Source organism: Aricia agestis, chromosome Z, assembly GCF_905147365.1.
Source record: "Aricia agestis chromosome Z, ilAriAges1.1, whole genome shotgun sequence".
In the NCBI taxonomy this organism is placed as follows: Eukaryota; Metazoa; Arthropoda; class Insecta; order Lepidoptera; family Lycaenidae; genus Aricia; species Aricia agestis.
The window spans coordinates 25,328,854-25,337,774 of NC_056428.1; the positions used below are offsets into that span (position 1 = coordinate 25,328,854).

General features: G+C 34.5%; 1 long non-coding RNA gene across 1 annotated transcript; it reads left to right on the top strand.

Annotated features, from left to right (window-relative positions):
* The first annotated feature begins 493 nt into the window (after positions 1-493).
* Positions 494-6,563, top strand: LOC121739375. Its single transcript, XR_006037434.1, has 3 exons — positions 494-730; positions 932-994; positions 6,349-6,563. It is a non-coding gene; the product is annotated as an uncharacterized LOC121739375 (long non-coding RNA).
* The last annotated feature ends 2,358 nt before the right edge of the window (positions 6,564-8,921 follow it).

The window sequence follows — 8,921 nt, forward strand, 5'->3', positions numbered from 1 at the left end:
GACAACTGAAAGAGTTTTGGCGGGCATGTCACTTTCAAACATCTACTTTTTATTGTTGGTGTGGTTTTTATTATTTTTTCCTAAATTGTGGTTTTTGGGTTTTTGATATTCATCATTGGTAAAATATTAGCCATTAAATATCGTTATCTAACACAAGTGCAAGTAAGCTGTTGTCAAAATCAAAAAGTATAATTCCGGTGACATTTGGTGTGAATATCGGTAAATAGGGCTATTTATTCGTGAATTTTAGCTAAAACATCGTTACAATAACTGTATTATCCTATTCATTGGAATATTATTGCGTCTTTTTCAAGTTGAAATGTATCAAGTTTTATATTCTTTTGCCCAGTTTTGTAGCAATTATTGATGGTATTCCCTGGTATTACCGATAGTTGTCTTCCCATACGCCATCTAGTTACTAAAATGGAAACTGTTTGACAATCAAATTTAAAAAATAGGAAAATCCCTCATTCCAATAACTTTAGCCAACATTCAGATTTGAAAATTAAAAACAAACAGAACAAGAATCTCACCGATACTCATCTATCATCTAAAAAAATCAATAAATAATAATCTGTTCTGTTACTGCGCTACTGTGTTGCGTACTGAAAATAAGAATCAAGTGATTACTGACTATCTGCTCAGAGAGCTCACTGTTCTAACCTTACGATGAAGAATCAAGCGATGCAAGACTCGGTTCCAATGAGGATGTTGATTTACTATTTCCCTCGTAAGTATATTTTTACGCAATTATTATACTATGATTTTTAGGGGATTGCGTAGCCTGTAGCTTTTGCTTTGCTTTGCCTCGGTCGCGTACCGAGTACTGTATAAAAATATCACATATAATTATAGTCTACTGGTTTTTATTACTTACTTACTAATATTTTTATAAGTAAAGTTTTATAATTAAGTTTTATCACAATTTCAGATTGCGTGAAGTCACGACCAGCCCCTCCACGCCCACGTTAAGACTAGACTATGTTTTAAGAAGGTAGTATTTGTTTTATCATTTAACAAGGGACCTTTATCTTCCTCCTTCCTTTCCTCTTCCTGAATTTACAACCGTCATCTTAAATCTCTATCTACAATAAATTTATAGCAGGTTTACATTATTCGAATTCAGTGCTGGACTACTGGAATAATGTAAATGGATATTAAAATGCACTGGAATGGACTAAATTGCATTCCAGTGCGTGTCTGATGTCAGTGCCCAAACATAATTGCAGTTGCAATCCAACTTTGGATTGGATTACTGGATTATTATACTGAAGTAAACAATATAATATTATTGACACCTTTTTTGATTGGCAAAAACCTATTAATAATTCCATTATACAATCAAAAATGATAAACTCCAGTTTTAATCAGAAAATTATGAATGGGGCATTGAACTTATGGCCAGTTTACATTATTTCAATCCAGATATATATCCTGCCCCGATATGAAGAAAGGGCGTAACTTCCACAAATATGATTTTGAGATAGCTGCGTTTTAGTAAAAAGTGTAATTCAATCTATTTGGCTAAAATTGATATCACTTGCTTTTGAATTATGTATAAAGGAAATCTTTCCTTCTTTTTGCATATTTACTTTTGTAATAATGGAGGGGGTTATTTAATTAAAGGTCTTGTTTTTTGGTTTTTTGCTTACTCATCATAAACGGTGCTTCATACGAAATTCTCTTGTACTACATAATAAAAGCTAATTAAATTCTCTACAACTTCGTGCTTTACACTTTGTATCTATCTCCAATCATTGCCTCGCTATGAGCTTCTAAAATTGGCCGAGTGTGTTTTTTAGGGTTTCGTACCCAAAGGGTAAAAACGTGACCCTATACTGAGACTTTAATATCTGTCCGTATTCCTGACTGTCTGTCTGTCCATCTGTCTGTCCGTCTGTTTGTCCGTCTGTTTGTCCGTCTGTCTTTCCATCTGTCTGTCCTTCTGTCTGTCCGCCTGTCTGTCTCCGGCTATAACTCAAGAACGATAATAGCTAGAGAGTTAAAATTTTCAGAGATTATGTATTTCTGTTGCTGCTATGACAATAAATACTAAAAACAAAAGAAATTACATAAATATTTTAGGGGGCTCTCATACAACAAACTTAATTTTTTTTGCAATTTTTTGCTTGATATCTATCATGGCATAAGGTAGGCTGAAATGTTCACAAAATATTTAGTTATATTTATACTTTAATAATTAAAAATAAATTTTAAATAAAATAAATAATTAATAATTAATTTTTAAAGAAGGAGGGGCATATCGTCCAAACAAATGTAGCACTTTGAGACATACGCCAAATGAAAGAGCTTGAAAAGTTGAACATTTTATTGTATGACGAAAAATCTCTAAACCATGGGAGAAAAAAGTTAATACCCTCATTAACTTTTTTCTCCCATGGTTTAGAGATTTTTCGTCAGAAGGTAAGAAAAAATCACATAAAACACCCTATATTATTGCATCAATTTATAGTGTTGCTGGTAAGGAATGACTTCTGGAAAATAATCATCATATCATCATATCAGCCTATAGTCGTCCACTGCTGGACATAGGCCTATAGGCGTGAAAGTAATTGTTAATGGCAAACTTGAGGGAAGTGTTGTATTTTAGTATATTGTTTCATATTTTGAAGAAATGTATGGGAAAACAATAAAACCTTAAAAATCTTACCTTTCCTGGATTTAACCGTACATAGTTACCTTGGAGAATTTGTTTATAATAAGCAATACTAGCGAATGGTGCAATAATACAGGGTGTTTTATTTTCCTAAGAAAAAAAAACAGCCTTGATTATTGCACCATGCGCTAGTTTTGCTAATTATAAACAATTTCTCCAAAGTGATATTAAACGAAAAAATCAGGCAAAGGTTTGATATTCAACATTTTATTATTTTTTGTATGGAAAAAATCAAGTTTGTTGTATGAGTGTCCCCCTAAAATATTTAATTTATTTTATTTTTAGTATTAATTTTTAGTATTTTTAGCAACAGAAATAAATAATCTCTGAAAATTTCAACTCTCTAGCTATTATCGTTCTTGAGTTACAGCCTGCAGACAGACAGACGGACATACAGAAGGACAGACAAACGGACAAACAGACGGATAGACAGATGGACAGACAGACGGTCAGGAAGATGGATAGACATCAAAGTCTCAGTAATATGTGTGTGTGGGAAAATGTCACCTACTGAGTATCTCACTTTTCACTGAATATTTGCAAATTAAAACACACAGGTAAAGTAATAATTAATACTTATTAGTAATGAAGTGATACTAAGTAAAAAATCAAATTCTTAGTAATAAGAAATAAATAAACAATAAACATCGGCCAAGTGGGAATCGAACTCGCGCACGAAGGGTTCCGAACGGCGTACCGTTATAGAGCAAAAATATGCCAAAAATTGTGTTTTTTGTGTGGCAGCTGCCCTTAAATATTAATTTTATTTTTATCTTGTTATAAATTATTAAAATACACATAACATTTAGGATTTTGTGAAAGTTTCAAGTGCCTACCTGTTGCCATTATTAATATCGAGCAAAAACTGCCAAAAAAATCACGTTTGTTGTATGGTAGCCCCCTTAAATATTTATTTTATTTTATTTTTAGTATTTGTTGTTATAGCGGCAACAGATATACACCATCTGTGAAAATGTTAGAAGTCTAGCTGTAGCGGTTCTTGAAATACAGCCTGGAGACAGACAGATGAGCAGACGTACAGACAACGAAGTCTTAGTAATAGAGTCCCGTTTTTACCCTTTGGGTAAAGAACCCTAAAAAATGGATGTGGATGACTTTTTCCATACAACAAACGTGATTTTTGTGTCCATTTTATTCAATATCAATAATGGCAACATTTACCTTTACACTTTCACAAAGGCCTTAATTATATTATATGTGTATTTTAATAATTAATAATAGTACTTATTTTTAAATGAAATCAAACTTGAAGGAAGCTCTCACACAAAACAATAATAATTTTTGGCTTGTTTTTCCTTTATAACGGTAAGGAACCCTTCGTGCGCGAGTCCGACTCGCACTTGGCCGGTTTTATTTAATAATTATTGTTTCATGATCGTTTGTGGACGCAACAGCTTCATCAAAATCATAAATTTTTTTCTTCTTTTTTAAAGCATTTTCCACCTGGTAAGTCGCAGATATACTTGTATGAAAAGGCGTAATAAAATCGGCCAAGTGCGAGTTAAACTCGCGCACGAAGGGTTCCGTACCTCAATCGAGCAAAAATAGGCTGAAAATTGTGTTTTTTTTTGTATGGGAGCCCCCCTTAGTTATTTAATTTATTTAAATTATATTATTGATTATTACTACCTCATACTTAAATCCTACCTCGACAAAAGATGCTATGAAGTGCGATACAACGAAACGTCAACCATGTACGAGATCATGTCTGGAGTTCCACAGGGCATTATTCTCGGTCCGGTTCTTTACCTGATTTTCACAGCAGACTTGCCGACTCACGTCGATACCGCCACGGCGACTTACGCAGATGATACTGCATTTCTTTCATCCCACGATAATTCTGACACTGCATCCGAAAGACTGCAATCCCACTTAAATCTCATAGAAGAGTGGTTATAGAAATGGCGCATGAAAGCTAACATGAACGATACGACCTATTTATAAAATGTCATCCAAGAAAAGTTTACAGAAATAAGAATTCTGACCGTAATCTCTCAATACATTTTGGACAATGTGTTATACGTGAGAAAAATGTAAATAATTTTAAAACAAAAAGTGAAATTCACTGCAGGAACACTAGGAATAAGCACAAGCTAGATATACCAATAACCAGGCTGAGCAAAGTAAGCAAATCTTTCAAAGGTCAATGTATACGCCTATACAATAAAATCTTAGACGACGTCCAAAATCTTTCAATTAATAAATTTAAAAAAGTTGTTAAAGATCGTTTGTGTTCTAAGGCTTATTATAAGTTAACTGATTTTCTCAATGATAGCACCTTGGAAAAAATAAGCTGACTGACCATAGGTCGCTTCTATATGAATGTGCCATATATTTACTTACTTTACTTACATATCTAGCGTAAATTAGCGTAATTAGCGAACCGGTGGTAGGCTTCATGCAGACGCGACGTTCTTAAAGTGTTAACTTTGTTAACCTATTTGGAAATAAATATTTTTGATTTTCAACAAATCCGTTCGGGTAACCTTTACACTAAGCAGGAAATCCTGTCCACCTGTAAAGCTAAATAATTTAGACATCCCTCAAGCAGATGATGCCAAATACCTAGGTATGCACCTTGATCGCCGTCTCACCTGGCGCAAGCACATATGGACAAAAAGAAAACAGCTAGACTGCAAACTTTGCAGTATGTACTTGTTAGTTGGACGAAAGTCGCAGCTGACGGATGCCAGTAAAATGGCAATCTACAAAACCATTTTAAAACCAGTGTGGACCTACGGCATACAGTTCTAGGATACTGCCAGTAACAGTAATGTTGACATCTTAGAAAGATTCCAGAATAAGACAATGAGGACGATGTTCGATATCCCAGCTTATATCAGCAACAAACAAATCAACGCTGACTTGAGACTACAAACAATCAAGGAGGAAATTGAGACATACAGTAAAAAATATCAGGAAAGACTGGGTGGTCATACAAACAGTCTAGCTGCAGACTTCTCTTCAGAAGGGATCAGGCAGTCTAATCTTCACACGCCTCAAAAGGAACAGTGTACCAAATCTGTCTACAAGATACTTCTGTAGAGAATAGATGAGATTGTGCTCACTGGATGCACATCTTTGTTGAATACAATACTCCAGATGACAATCGCACATCTGACATCGCACTAGACTATAGTTTGAATAAACAGATATCTATCTAGGTTGCAGGATACATTAAAAAAATGATTATTAAGGCGAGGATAAACCCCAATTTGTTATTCCGTGACTCCCGGTTTACCTAGTTCCAATATAACAACGAAGTGTTAAAAAATATGAGATATAAAGCATATAAAGCATATTTAAAATACCTTAAATCATAAACATTTTAATATCCTACCAATATTACACATTAAAAACCCAGATAACACAATTTTAGGAAAATAATATAAAAAACACAACATCACCCTTTCACATTCCCGGCAAAACTCTTCCATACAGCTTAATACTCACCAAGAGCCAAACTAAACTATTGATCGATATAAAGTTTGCAGTCTGCAGGGGCTCTTAAGGTAACAATTAAAAAACGCTGTTAAGGGTGGGAAAGGAGGCCCATACAAAATTGGTCATTTTAAAATGTGGATGTGTATTGTGTTAATGAGATTAATTGGTAAAGTAATGTTAAATACATTTTTTATTCTCCTTTCCAGCTCGGCCCTTGAAGAGGGTATTGATCCTGTTCTCAGCTTTTTATGAATCCCAAGCAAAGAAGATTAAAAAGTAGCTGCTTCAAAGTTTATTTGCAAAGATGACGTTTTTCTCCCGAGCTGAAATATATTTGGATCCAGTTTATTATCCTATAGAAGTTACTAATTGTTAAATAGAGAGAAAATGGTATCTTAAAAAAAATAAAAATTATCTTAGACCAAGATCTTTCTTTCCTCTAAAAGAATAGGGCTTAGTCCATTTTAAAAGAAAGAAAATTAAGAGAGATTGTAAAGGAAATGATTTTTTTGTAAAAATACATACCTAGTATTATAAAATATTACTACGTAGCTAGTCCGGCGCCCCTTCTAATCCGACATGTCTATCACTGGTTAATTGTGGCACTTAGTACTTACCTACTTATCTACATCATTATTATGTTGTCCAATCTTTATTTAGGTACACTAGCTGTTGCCCGTGACTTCGTCCGCGTGGACTTCAGTTTATAGCGCGCGATGTCAACAAAATTGGTGTTAAAAGCTTTTATAAAAAAACCCTGGTACCCCTTAAATCAATACAGCTGTGCAGTGTGCACACAATAAGTATTTCATTTTTTTATATTAAACTTTATATTTTATGCCTAATTTTAAAGCTTATTTAGCCCTCCAATTACACAACTTTACCCATAAACTATTTATCATTGATAGATTTAAGGTTACGTCACTGCACAGATTAAGTACTGAGTTATTTAATACCGTAGAATAGATATAACAATCGAAAAAAAACGAAACTTAAATGTAAGATGATACCACGTCTTATAGAAAGACTTTCGAGCAAGCGTCAGCGCGATGTAGAAGATGTGATCGATCATCGATTATGAATTGTTGGAACTAACTTAATTTGAACAAATTTACGCATTTTCACCCCCTTACAACCCTTTTTTCCAGTAAAAAAGTAGCCTATGTCCTTTCTCAGGCTTTAGACTATCTGTATACTAAATTTCATTACAATCGGTTCGGAAGTTTTGGCGTTTGGCGTGAAAGCGAGACTGACAGACTGACAGACAGACAGACAGAGATACTTTTGGCGTTTGGCGTGAAAGCGAGACTGACAGACAGACAGACAGACAGAGATACTTTCGCATTTATAATATTAGTATAGATTATGTGCACACTGCATAGCTGTTTTTGGGTATTTTGATTAATTAAGGGCCGCGCTACACCGGAAGCACTTACCAGGGTTTTTAAAAAGTTTTTAAATTTGACACAAATTTTGTTGACACCGCGCGCTATAAACTAAAGTCCACGCAGACGATGTCGCGAGCAACAGCTAGTATTATACATAAATTAATACATTTAAGATTTTTAAAATATTATTTTAATACACATCCAAGACACAGGAACATTGAAAACTTTTTGTTCCGCCTGCGGGACTCGAACCCAGGACCCCGGGATGAGCGCTGCCCACGCGCAATGCGAATTAATTTTCATCGATATTTTCATGGAAATAAGATATTTTCCCACATCAAAATGTAGCCTATGTCCTTTCTCAGACTCTAGAATAACTGTATACAAAATTTCATTGCAATCGGTTCAGTAGTTTTGGCGTGAAAGCAAGACAGACAGACAGAGATACTTTCGCATTTATAATATTAGTATGGATAGTATGGATGGTATGGATTAGAAATGCAGTAGGAGTTCTACATAAGATAAGATAGATTGATTATTATTATACCAAGTGATAATATTATTAAACATAATATTCTAACGTATTAAAAACTATAAACAAAAACATACTATAACTAATAAGTATGATTAGTTCTGTTACAATAAAGTAAAAAATAAAACGCCATCTGTTGAATCGTATTAGAACTAAAATGTTCATTGGATCGATATATTTCTGGATTCTTTATAATATTATACATAAATTAATACATTTAAGATTTTTAAAATATTATTTTAATAGGTACACATCCAAGACCCAGGAACATTGAAAACTTTTTATTCCGCCTGCGGGACTCGAACCCAGGACCCCCGGGATGAGCGCTGCCCACGCGCAATGCGAATTAATTTTCATCGATATTTTCATGGAAATAAGATATTTTCCCACATCAAAATGTAGCCTATGTCCTTTCTCAGACTCTAGAATAACTGTGTACAAAATTTCATTGCAATCGGTTCTGTAGTTTTGGCGTGAAAGCGAGACAGACAGACAGACAGACAGAGATACTTTCGCATTTATAATATTAGTATGGATTGCAAAATTGAAAACTAAACATCTAAAAATAAAAGCTTTCAAGTACTCGAGGCTATCTGGGTAAGTCTATGAGTAGGTATATGAGTACCTAGCTTTAGGGCCAACGCTAAAACACGGGCGGATGCGGGCGCGAGCGCACGGTCGGAAGACCGCCGCGCCGCGGGCATGAAGTGAAGCTAATACAAAGAGGAGGTGTCGTAATTGAATTTCCTTATGAAACGACGCGTGACAATTTGCGGGGTGAGGGGGTGTCAAGCTCCGCCCACTTTTCAATATTTCATCTATCTACTCTAGGCTACTCTATCGGCTAAAAGCAAAACTA